This window comes from Microcebus murinus, chromosome 18 (assembly GCF_040939455.1).
Source record: "Microcebus murinus isolate Inina chromosome 18, M.murinus_Inina_mat1.0, whole genome shotgun sequence".
NCBI lineage: Eukaryota > Metazoa > Chordata > Mammalia > Primates > Cheirogaleidae > Microcebus > Microcebus murinus.
This window is the reverse complement of record NC_134121.1, coordinates 20,661,137-20,672,986: the sequence shown is the minus strand read 5'-3', so window position 1 is coordinate 20,672,986 and position 11,850 is coordinate 20,661,137.

The following is an 11,850-nucleotide window of genomic DNA, read 5'->3' as shown; positions in this document are numbered from 1 at the left end:
AGTGCCAAATTTGGCCCCTGGGCAGGAGGGCTGATAGGCTTACAAAAGGGTGGCAGTGATGGGTTGGGTGTGTTTTAAGAACATTGAAAGTTCTTGTCAAGTCCTGTCTGTGGGCAACCACAGAGCTGTCATTGAGGAAAAGCCTGACTGCCCCTCATAAGGGAAGGGCAGATCTGATACAGCTGGGGCCTGCAGGTACAACTGACTCGGGGCTTCTGGTCTTATCAGCTATGAGAGTGAGGCTGGGTGGATCTGGGGTTTGGGTTTTGATTGGGCCTGACTCCCCCCCTGCCTCGGTTAGGCTCCCCTTTCTGCAGCCAGAGCTGGGCTGAGTCAGCAGCAGAGGGTGATGGAGAAGATTCCTTTGTGCCCATCAGGGATACATGTTTTGGGGTCCTTTGGGCAGCCCTGTTTCATGGCATAGCACTGCCATGTTATGAATTCAATGAACAACCCATGTACCTGTGCTCTCCCCAGGGATTTGAACTCAAACAGCATCTCAGAAAAAGAATAATGTTCAATTTTAGAGAAGGCCCCCCAGTGGAATTTCAGGCATCTACAGGTAAGTTAAAATTTGGAGTACCTGGGCCGGGCGCTGTGGCTCACGCCTGTAATCCTAGCTCTTGGGAGGCCGAGGCGGGCGGATTGCTCAAGGTCAGGAGTTCAAAACCAGCCTGAGCAAGAGCGAGACCCCGTCTCTACTACAAATAGAAAGAAATTAATTGGCCAACTGATATATATATAAAAAATTAGCCGGGCATGGTGGCACATGCCTGTAGTCCCAGCTACCCGGGAGGCTGAGGCAGAAGGATCACTCGAGCCCAGGAGTTTGAGGTTGCTGTGAGCTAGGCTGACGCCACGGCACTCACTCTAGCCTGGGCAACAAAGCGAGACTCTGTCTCAAAAAAAAAAAAAAAAAAAAAATTTGGAGTACCTTAAAGTCACTCATTCCCAGCCACAATCCAAATACCTCCAAAATGCCAAGGTCTATTGTGGCATCACCTGGAATGGATATGTAGTTCACATCTATTTGGCCAAAAGCACATTACCAATAATCCCATTATTTCAAACTGTGAACTTCTCCATGGAGGAAAAGAATAGGGCACTAAGAAGCTGAATATAAGTATTCATTTGGGTGATTATTTGTTTGTCTTGCTCACCAGACTGGAAGCATGCTCAGGACTTTTGTATTTCCTGGGCTCTATTCCCCCAACAATCTGCAGTATATTTGGAGTTATAAAGCCTCTAAAACTGGGTGTTTTGTCCTCTCTGTTCAATCTGTTTCCCACCTTTCCAACACACACACCCACACACACACACACACGCACACGCAAGCATACTTATGCAGGATTCTACACAGGGTGTGGGCCACAGACATCTGAGCTCTCCTGTCCACCCATCCAGCTTGTGACAAGATGTCAGTCTTGCCAAGTCTCAGAGTGGAAGGCAGGGGACCGGCCAAAGCCCAGGCAGTCTGGTTCCTAAGTGTCATATTCCATGGCCACCTCTGCTCCCACTGCCACCCATGTCTATTAGCCCCTCGATGCCACTCTGGCGAGTTGAGTCACTGCCCTGTTTGCCTAGACACTGGCCCAGGGCCTTGCCTAGGCCCCCAAAAAAGCCTGGCCCCTGGATTCAAAGGTGGGAAGACCAGGAGGCAGCACATGGACCTTTCTGTCCTAGAAGGGCCAGGTGGGAGGGGTGGTAGCAGGTGGGAGAACTCCTCCTCCACCTCCCCAGCCAATGGCTCCTCACTATGTGACCTTATCCAGTCATGCATCCCTCTCTTGACCTCAGCTTCCTTTCCTCTGCATGGAAGACATCCTCTCTATGAAAGGGTACAGGCAGGCCCGGTGTGGCCCATTGTTCCAAAGTATTAAGAATTTAAAGATGGTGACAGCACAACATTAAGCCAAATCCAGGGTGCCCATGAAGCTGGCCCTGACTGTAGGTAATGAGCTGCAGCTTTGGAGCTACACTTCCCTGGGTACCTGACTTGGCCACTTTCAAAGACCCTGAGAAAAGCTCTGAACCTCAGTTCTCTGCCTGCAAAGTAGAAATGAAACCAGCCTCAAGGACCCAATGAGATGGAACCTGGCAAAGAGAGGTCCTCAAGAAATCCTGCATCATCTCGAGGGGGCCTAGCACCCCCAGCCTGAGCATGGCCATTCATCAGCAGGCTTCCCTCACCCGCACTGTTCCTGGGGCACCCGTGGAACCAGCCATGATCGGGAGGAAATAGAGGGGCAAGCCCTGAATGCCCTACATCTCCAGGGACGGGTGGAGTGACCTGTTCAAGGAAGCCTGCCTTCCCGGTCATCTCCGGGGCAGCCTCATGGAGGGCATCTGCCTGGGGCAGTACAGGACCTGAAAGCAGGGTGCTGGTGGGTGATAAACAAGCTTAAGCTGCTTCCAGTGGCTTTCCTTCCTCCAGTGACTCAGCAGTCCTAGAACTCGCAGGCCACTATGGACAGGACGCTGCTTAGTAATAATTAATAATAATAATAGTATTGGTACTGACTTCTGAGTGCTTGTCATAGGCCAGGCATTGTACTAAGCGCTTTTAAACATACATTATCTTGGCCTCACAACAACCCTACAGAGAAGCCCTGTTATTATATTACCCATTTTGCAGGCTGGAGACTGAGACTCTGAGAGAGTTAAGTAACTTTCCCCAAGCCCCTAGTGACCACCTGTAGCGATTAGAGGCCTGGCATCTGCCCTTTGAAACAAATGCCCTTAAGATATTCAAATAGTTTCCACCAAGTGTGAAAAAGAAAAAGGGCTAATATAGAGGAAACCTGGAAGGCCGTGGGAGGAAAGAGAGGGAGTGTCCCCCAAATGGAGAGAGACGAGCAGGAGAGAATATGGACTAGAAGCCAAGAGAAGGCCAGAGCAGTCCAGGTGCCCGCCTGCTGGGACTGAGATCTGCAGCCTAGACGTCTGTAAGGTTCAATGTTAAAATAGAAGGAAATAAACCCTGCAGCAAATAGAACTGTTTTAGAGTTCCCCACCCACCCCAATCACTTGGGGGGAATTTCATAGTTATTTTAATTCTATATATGTACACACATATACATATATATCATATGTATATATGTATTTGTTCTTCCAGAATCCAGCTCAGTTGTTATTAAATTTTAGCTTGCATTTAAAAAAAAAAAAAACACTGTTCAGGGTTAAAGACATAATTCGTGTGTACTGTAATTTAAGTCCTATTTAAGGATAATTTTGCCTACACATATTTTTCTTCTTGCTCTTTAACTTCAGAACATCAGCATCCATGTGTTGGATGGATGGGGGCTCAACCACAACAGATAACTAAGGGGCTCAGGAGGAACAAAAACAGCAACAGGGCCAGGCGCAGTGGCTCATGCCTGTAATCCTAGCACTCTGGGAGGCCGAAGCGGGCGGATTGCTCAAGGTCAGGAGTTCAAAACCAGCCTGAGCGAGACCCCGTCTCTACCATAAAAATAGAAAGAAATTAATTGGCCAACTAATGTATATAATATAAAAATCAGCCGGGCATGGTGGCGCATGCCTGTAGTCCCAGCTACTCGGGAGGCTGAGGCAGGAGGATCGCTTGAGCCCAGGAGTTTGAGGTTGCTGTGAGCTAGGCTGACGCCACAGCACTCACTCTAGCCTAGGCAAGAAAGCGAGACTCTGTCTCAAAAAAAAAAAAAAAAAACAGCAACAGAAAATCCATACTAAAAAAAAAAAAAATGACAGCAGGCGAAGTGGCCAGCACCTATAGATAGTCCCAGCTACTCTGAGAGGCAGAAGTGAGAGGATCGCTTGAGGCGGGGAGTTCAAGACCAACCTGGACAGCATAGCCAGACCCAGTCTCAAAAAAAAAAAAAATCATTTTTTAAATTAGCCGGGCGTGGCGCCGTGGCGCGTGCCTGTCGTCCCGGCTACTCGGGAGGCTGAAGCAGGAGGATCGCTGGAGCCCAGGAGTTCGAGGCTGCAGTGAGCTGTGATCAGGCCACTTCCAGCCTAGCAACAGAGCGAGACCCTGTCTCTAGAAGAGAAAAGAAACAGAAATGCGGTTGAACCACAGATTTCTCCGCTGGATCCTAACATAAACCCTCAGTTCGGCATTAAGAGGAGCTTAGTAAAAGGAAAAAAAAACCAAACAAACTCCAAACAGCACAGGTTTCCCTGCGCTGGGGGCAGGCCCAGCCTCCCACCTCTTCCTTCCTCCCCTTCCCCTGCCCGTGCCTCCCCAGGCCGGCTGCCCCGCCCTGGCCTGCACGCGTCCCGATGGATAACCCCGAGGCCGCACTCTCCTGACTCCGGGAGCCGCGCCCCGCCACCCCCTTCCCACGGGTCCTGCTGCGCGGGCGGGCGGGGCGGTGATTTAGGGCCGGCGGTTCCGCCGCGGCCGCGAGGGTGCCTATTACCGCCGGCTGGGCTCGGGTTTCAAGCATTCCTGCTGCCCTGCCTCTGGGAGTTCCGGCGTCCTCCTTCCGAGGGAGGACGGGGCTCCCACCCTGGAAGGAAAGCCCAGGACGGGGTCCGGAGAGCTGGGCTCCAGAGAGGGCCCCCTGTCCCCCCGTCTCCCGGGCCCGGCCCCTCCGCGTTCGCCTGACACCCTGGCACTTGGAATCCAGCAGGTCCGGGCTCAGGCTCTGCCCCTTCGCGCGCGTGTTCAGTGAGCACTGATGGACCGCCCGCTGGTGCAGCTGTTCGCAATGGAGCAGTGAATAAAACCGACAACCTGTCCTCGCGGAGCTCACGTTCTCCTGGGGAGAGCAAATAACGAGGAAAATAATTTATGTAATCGATAAGTACTATTAGAAGTATATTAGACAGTGATAAAGGCTATAGAAAAAATAACACCAGAGAGAGAGAGTGTGTGTGTGAATAGGCGTGTGGGGGGTGGGCAGAGGTGGGGCCAGGGAAAGCCCACCAGAGGAGGTACCATGGGGTAAGGACTTGAAGCAGACAGCCATGGGGCTATTCCGGGGAAGAGCATCCAGGCCGTGAGAACAGCATGTGCAAAGGCCCTGAGGCAGGCCGGTGTCTCCAAGTTCCAGGGACAGCCAGGTCACCAGTGGGGCTGGGGCTGAGTGAGAAGTGAGCCCATGTTGGTGACAAGGACTCAATGGTGCATGGTCATGTAGGCCACTGCAACATCTTCAGCTTTTATTTGTCAAGCGTTGGGAAGCCATTAAATATTTATTTCCTTCCCTACTTCATGGATCTTAAAAAACAAAAGATTTTTTTCTTTTTGCTTTTTCTTCCTCTGACTGCTAGATGAGAGCTCCCTCCACCGACACCTCCAGGTAGCACCCATCTATTTTGTCTTGGTGTCCTTCCTCCCTCCCCAGGTATCCCTGCCTGTGCTCTGGGGGTCATGTCCTCCTCTCTTGCCTCTGCTCCATCTCTTCTGGGGACCTTGTGTCACCACTTGGCCCTACCTGGGTTTTGCAGCTTTCCCTGTCCGCTGGCTCCTTCTTGCAAATGCAGATGTGCTGAGGCTGCTGTCTCCAAATTCGCCTTTCCCTACATCCTGGAATGTATGCCTTCTCCTCCCTTCCCTGTCCCTGCCTCAACTCTGACCCGTCACAAGCCATGGAAGAGTGGCTCTTACCACCGCCCCCCACCCCTACTGAAACCCTCATCTCTTTCATTCATCCCCCGTGACCTCAGCAAGCCACTCCTGGTCAATGAAGTTACGCATTCACTGAGCACCTACTACTTCCCCAGCCCTGGGTTAGGTAATGAAGATCGTGGCTCCTGCCCTCATGGAACTTGCATTAAGTGGGGGAGAGGCCACCTGGTAAACCAAGTATTTTAACAGCATGAAATAAAAGGCCATGCTATTGAAGGGTTGGAAGTGGTGCAGAGGAAGGAGTGTGAACTTCTCTGAAAGGTCAGGAAAAGTTTTGACAGGGGAGATCCTGCCTGGCCTGGATTTCAAAGGACGAATAGGAGTTTGCCAAGCAGACAGGGAGTGGGAGGGCACTGGAGGATGTGGGAACAGCGTATGCCACGCCCTGCAAGTGAACGCCATCATAGAAGGATGTGGAAAATGCAGTAAATGGACTTAGCTGAACCAAGACATGTGAGACCAGGGGATGGTGAGAGAGATGAGGCCGGGCTCACCAGGCATCAGGCCAAAAAGCTTAGTGTTTGTGCCATAGGCAGCTGGGTGCCACAAAAGGTTATCATAGCCGGAGCTCCTTTGGACGCTGTAGAGAACGGATCTAAGACAAACTCCATTAGGAAACAAGGATCCGGGAGACGGGAGGGGGCTGGGTCGTCATGCAGGTGGTCGTGAGAGAAGAGGACTGGAATCAACACCTGTTTGGGAAGTGGAATCTGCATGTGGGGGTGCCAACTGGATGTAGCAGATGACAAAAACGGAGGCCTCCTCCAAGACTGGAGGCCTGAGATTTCTAGCAAGCCCTAGTGATGGGCTCTAGGTGAACTATGGTCCAGCCATGGACATAGGAGAGGGCCCAGGAAGGGCAAGAGAGCTGATGGCATATGGTCACCTCTTTCGTGGGGAATGTAGGGGGGTGCAGGGGCACTCAGGGCTTGTGACAAATAGTTTTGTTATTGTTGTTGTTTGCTGTGCAGCATTTGAACAGTCTTCCTACGTGGGGGGAGGGAGTGCCTCCATGGTAGGCTCTGGGTGGCAGAGATTCCTGGCAGCTAGGACAGACCGGAGTCCAGGCACTTGACTCTTTTGCTTGAATCTGGAGCAGGTATCCCAAAGAAACAGGCAATAATGGAGAAGTCGCTGTGCCATTACCAGGGTCGGTGGCCTTCAGCGTCCTGTGCGAGCATCCAGAGGTGACTGGCTGGGCTGCTGGTCCAGCTGCCCAGTTTCCTGTAATTCCTATGAGTTTCTCAAACTTACTTTCCTACCCTCCACTCAAGTGATCAAAGTTGGGTTTTGTTGTTTACAACCAAGAATCCTGACAACACAGAGTAGCAAGTAAGCAGCCAACCTGTCCTCTTCTCTTAGTCCCAAGCCAGTCCCCTGAACTTGCCATTTACCAGTTTCTAGAGCTGGGGCAGGTGACTTACCCTCTTTGACCCACAGTTTCCTCATCTGTAAAAAGGACTGCTTCATAAGGGAGTTGTGAGAATTAAATGATGCCCTGCACAGAAAGCCCTTAGCATGGTACCTGGCACATAGTAGGCGCTTGATACTATTTAGTTATTATTATATTATTATTATCCTCTTTCTGGTAAACTTACTTGACACCCCAGAGGGCCTTTCCTCCAAGATCATGTGCACAGTTGGCTCTCTCCTCTGCCCCCACTCCCAGCCCACAGAGCAATATCCCTCAATCAAGCATCTCCTTCTTGGTCTAACGCCAGAATATTTCTTGGCCCTTCACCTGTACTCGCCTGTGCCGTGCCTATAACACTCAACACAGAGTGGTTGTTTGAGCTCTGAAATAAGACAATCATTTATTAGCTATATACCTTTAAGCAAAAAGCTTAACCTCTCTGAGCCTCAGTTTCCTTATCTGTAAAATGGGCATATGAAATAATGATGCTTCATCAGATTTGTTGTGAGGATTAACTAAAACAGAGCAAATTGAGCTCTCAGTACAGGGCCCAGCTCACATTAGATACTCTATGACGATTAACTTTCTCCTCCTCCTGCCCTCTGCTCCCTCCCCAGCCAGCCTGGCCACTGCAGCTGTAAATCATCCAGATAACCAAGAGCATCCTCCTCCCTCCCACCCCAGTACCAACCTCCTCATCACCTCCACCCACTAATGACCTGGTGATTGGCTTCTCATTAAAGAAATGACAAAGAGGCCTCTGTGCTTTTAGTTGGGGTCTAATCAGCCTTAGATCTGCCCCAGAGTCAGTTGGGAGCAAAGTAGGAATTCCGGGTCTGGGGACTGGGGCTGGGGGGGGGGAGGGACTGGCGTTGGGTGAGGATAGCTGGTCCTGCTCCTAGGACCAGGGCTGCTGAGGCCAGGAAGGCTCAGGAAAGGGCTCTGCTATGGTGGGGAGAGGAAACAGTGATCTGATCCAGTGCCCAGGAGGCTAAGAGCCATATGTGGGTCAAGAAGCCATCTCTGCCCTCCTTAGGTTCTGTTTTCTCATCTGTCCAAGGGGAATAATGAATGCTAGTACCTCCCTGTTAGGGTTGGTGTGAGGATAAAATGAGATAAACCAAAAGTAAATCTCTACCCCTTTGTAGCTGTCAATAAATGGTGTCCATCGTTATTGCAATTATTATTGTTAAATTGCTTTCATTATTACTGTTATTCTTGGAACCCAGGTACCAATTTTTCAAACTCCATTTGGTGAATAGTTCATTGTTTCTCCAACGATTTGCAATGCTACATCTCTGCCATGCCACCATCAACCATCCCTGGGTAATGCCCCTGTCTGCTTGGGTAATCTTGCAGTCTCCTTGTTCATTTTCAGAATCATCTTGGGTGTTTGTGGCCCTTTTCACTTCCATGGGAATTTTAGAATCCCCTTGTCTAGTTCTATGACTATTCTCCTTTCATACCTTTCCTGTGTATTTTCTTTCTCAAGGTGGCTTGCCTCATGGTAGCAAAAAGGCTGCAGGAGTTCTAGGACTCACACCTATACTCCATCATGTGCAAAAGGGGAAGAGAACCACCCAGGAAGGATGCTCCTAAAATACTGACCCATGGAAACTGTGGACTAATGCATGTTTACTGTTGTTTTACCTGTCGGTTTTGAGGTAACCTGTTACCCAAGAAGAGATCATGAATACAGCTGTTATTCCAGTTTCTAGCCTTTCCTGCACTTGTCTGAGTTCTCTGGTGAATGTGAGCAGAAGCACCCTGTGCCATTTGCAGGGCTGCCTGGAATACCTTCTCATACGCAGCCTCCATGCTCCTTCCCCTCCCTGCTGGCTGCTCCAGGGCCCTTAATGCAGCCATGGGAGCCATCTGGAGACGGCAGAGCCACAGAGGGAACAAAATCTGGGCCCTTCAGCATGCCCGGAAGAGAGCTGCCTGACCTGGAACACCCACATTGAACAATGACATGAGCAAGAAACAAACTTTTATGCATAAACCACTGAGAGTTGGGGAGCTATCTATTACAGTACTTAAAATCACCTGAACTAATTCATAGAGAACTTTGCAGATCATTTTAAAGCACTTTCTTAAGCATCCTTTAAATTTGATCCTCTTAACTACCTTTGAGGCAGGTAGGGCAGAGCGCTCTTTTACCAATGAGGAGAACTGAGGCTCAGAGAGGCTAAGGCATTTGTCCAGGATCACACAGCTCCTGGATGGAGCAGGAAGACAGTGAGGCCAGTGGTAGCGAAGAGGCAGGATAAACCTGGACAAAAATAGTTTAAGCTTCAGGGACAGATGGCCAGAAAGAAGCATGATTGCTGGGCCCGCTGCTACTTACTAGCCAAGTGACCAGGGACAAGTCAGTGAAATGCTCCCTTCGATTTCTGCATCTGCAAAACTGATTCTCAGGGCTGTTTAGGGAAGTTCAGGAGACAACATACGCCAGATTCCTGGCACCGAATAGGCATTCAATAAATACTTGATGAATGAGGGTAGCACAGCTTGGGCACACAGTCTTCTCAGTCATGGTTGGCTATTATTATTGTGTTTATATTTTATTTAAATATAAACACATTCGAGTTTATTGCTATCAAGGTTGTCATCTCCACAGGCCCTGAGAACTCGGGGCCCCTCGGCTCTGCAGCCCACGCCCCGCGGGCTCCGCGAGACGTGCCCGGCCCCGCCGCAGCCCGCAGCCCGCGCGCAGTAAATCAGGCCGGGCGACCTGTAATTACCGAGCCGCGGTGGGCGGGCCCGGCGCGCCCCGCCCCGCTGTCCCCGGGGCTTCCTGCGCCCCCGCCCTCTGCAGAAGAGGGGCGGGCAGGGCGCTGGGGGTCCCTCCGCCGGCCCCCTGATTTATGGCCCTCTGTGTGAAGGAGATTTACGAGCTGAGACCCGGACCCGGAGCCGGGGCCGTGCCGGGAGGCGCGGGGCGCACCGGAGGTTACCCGCTTAAATCCCGCCACCAGTCGCCCTGTTTTTCAGATGAGAAAACTAAGTCTCCGAAACTGAGTCTGCCCTGACTCCAAAGCTTCGGGTCTGTCTCTGGTCCCGGCCCCAGTTACTTCTCCTGGGTAGATGGCCAGGTCACTCCCGCGTAAGGGAAAGAGGGGCGGGCGCGGGCCAGGCCGGGGCACCTGCCCGGGGCTGGTCCGGGACAGGGACGAGAGGGGCGGCATTCTCGCCCTGCGCCTGAGTACTGCTATGCCCATTTCACAGAGGCGGAAACGGAGCCTGGGTCAGGTTTCTGGAGTGTTTTCCATGGGGTTTGGGGAGGACCAGAGAGCGCAGCTGCGTTCAGCTCCTCACAGGGGTTCGTGGGGGCTCCACAGCGAGGAATGGGATTTTTGGGGTCTGCAGACGAAGGGGGCCCCCAGGTGGGTGGGCCCTGGTCTCCCTCTCTCAGGAATGTGCCTGGCAGCCACTCCTAGAGGAGAAGTGGGCAATGAAGGCTGTTTGCAAATACGGCCACCCGCCAGCCCTCCCCACCGCGGTGTGGCAGCTCCTCGCTCCTCGGAGGGGCTGGGTCTCCCCACCCAGCTGCGCCCCCTCGTACTCACGCTGGGAGGAGTGAGCGTAACCCTCACGCCAGGGTCATCAGGACATGGAAGAGAGACCTTTCTTAAAAACTAAGACAGGCCGGGCGCGGTGGCTCACGCCTGTAATCCTAGCTCTCTGGGAGGCCGAGGCGGGCGGATTGCTCGAGGTCAGGAGTTCGAAACCAGCCTGAGCAAGAGCGAGACCCCGTCTCTACTATAAATAGAAAGAAACTAATTGGCCAACTAATATATATAGAAAAAATTGGCCGGGTATGGTGGTGCATGCCTGTGGTCCCAGCTACTTGGGAGGCTGAGACAGAAGGATTGCTTGAGCCCAGGAGATTGAGGTTGCTGTGAGCTAGGCTGACCCCACGGCACTCACTCTAGCCTGGACAACAAAGCGAGACTCTGTCTCAAAAAAAAAAAAAAAAAAAAAAAAAAAAAACTAAGACAATACAAACCTCATAATTCGGTATGAAGGTTAAATAGGATAAAATATGGAATGCGTTTAAGACAACTCCTGGCCCCTGGCACACAGCAAACATCTCCAACAGTACAGGGTTGCAGTTTTGTCGGCGTTTGCTGGGGAGAACTGTGTACTCTACGTCAGAATGACTCAGGCTGGGATTTCACAGACTCCGAGAGTGTTGGGACAGAAATCGAGCCTCTTGCTCCCGGGTTCTGAACCTGGGCTAGCCTCAGGTGTGTGTGTGTGTGTAGGGTGGGAAACCTGCGGCCTCAAGGCCACATGTGGCCCTCCGGATCTCCAAGTGCGGCCCCTTGACCCAACCCAGACTTCACAGAACAAATCCCCTTATTAAAAGTATTTGTTCTGTAAAATTTAGATTCAGTCAAAAGACCACACTCAAGGATCCAGAAGGCCACATGTGGCCCCAAGGCTGCAGGTTCTCCACCCCTCGGCAACTGTTATGTGCCAGGCACTGTTCTAGTCTCTGTGAATAAAACTGACAAAAAAAAAAATCCTGCCCTGCCCTCTTAGAGTTTACATTCTACTGGGTGGAGACGGAGTAATATATAAGCTATGCATTGTATATCTAAAATGTTACACCTATGGGCTTTTATAGGATTGTCAGGGAAATCCACAAACCCCCCCAAAGCTAAGAATCATTAGTCCAGTCCCCTAAAAGGGGGAAGTAACTCGCCCCAAACCCCTGCCCAGTGTCCAGTGTGCCATTCGCCCCGGTCGTGTCTGAGCCCACCAGGTGCCCTGCGTGTCCTGTGGGTCATGTTTTCATGGGCAGGGTCCTTCA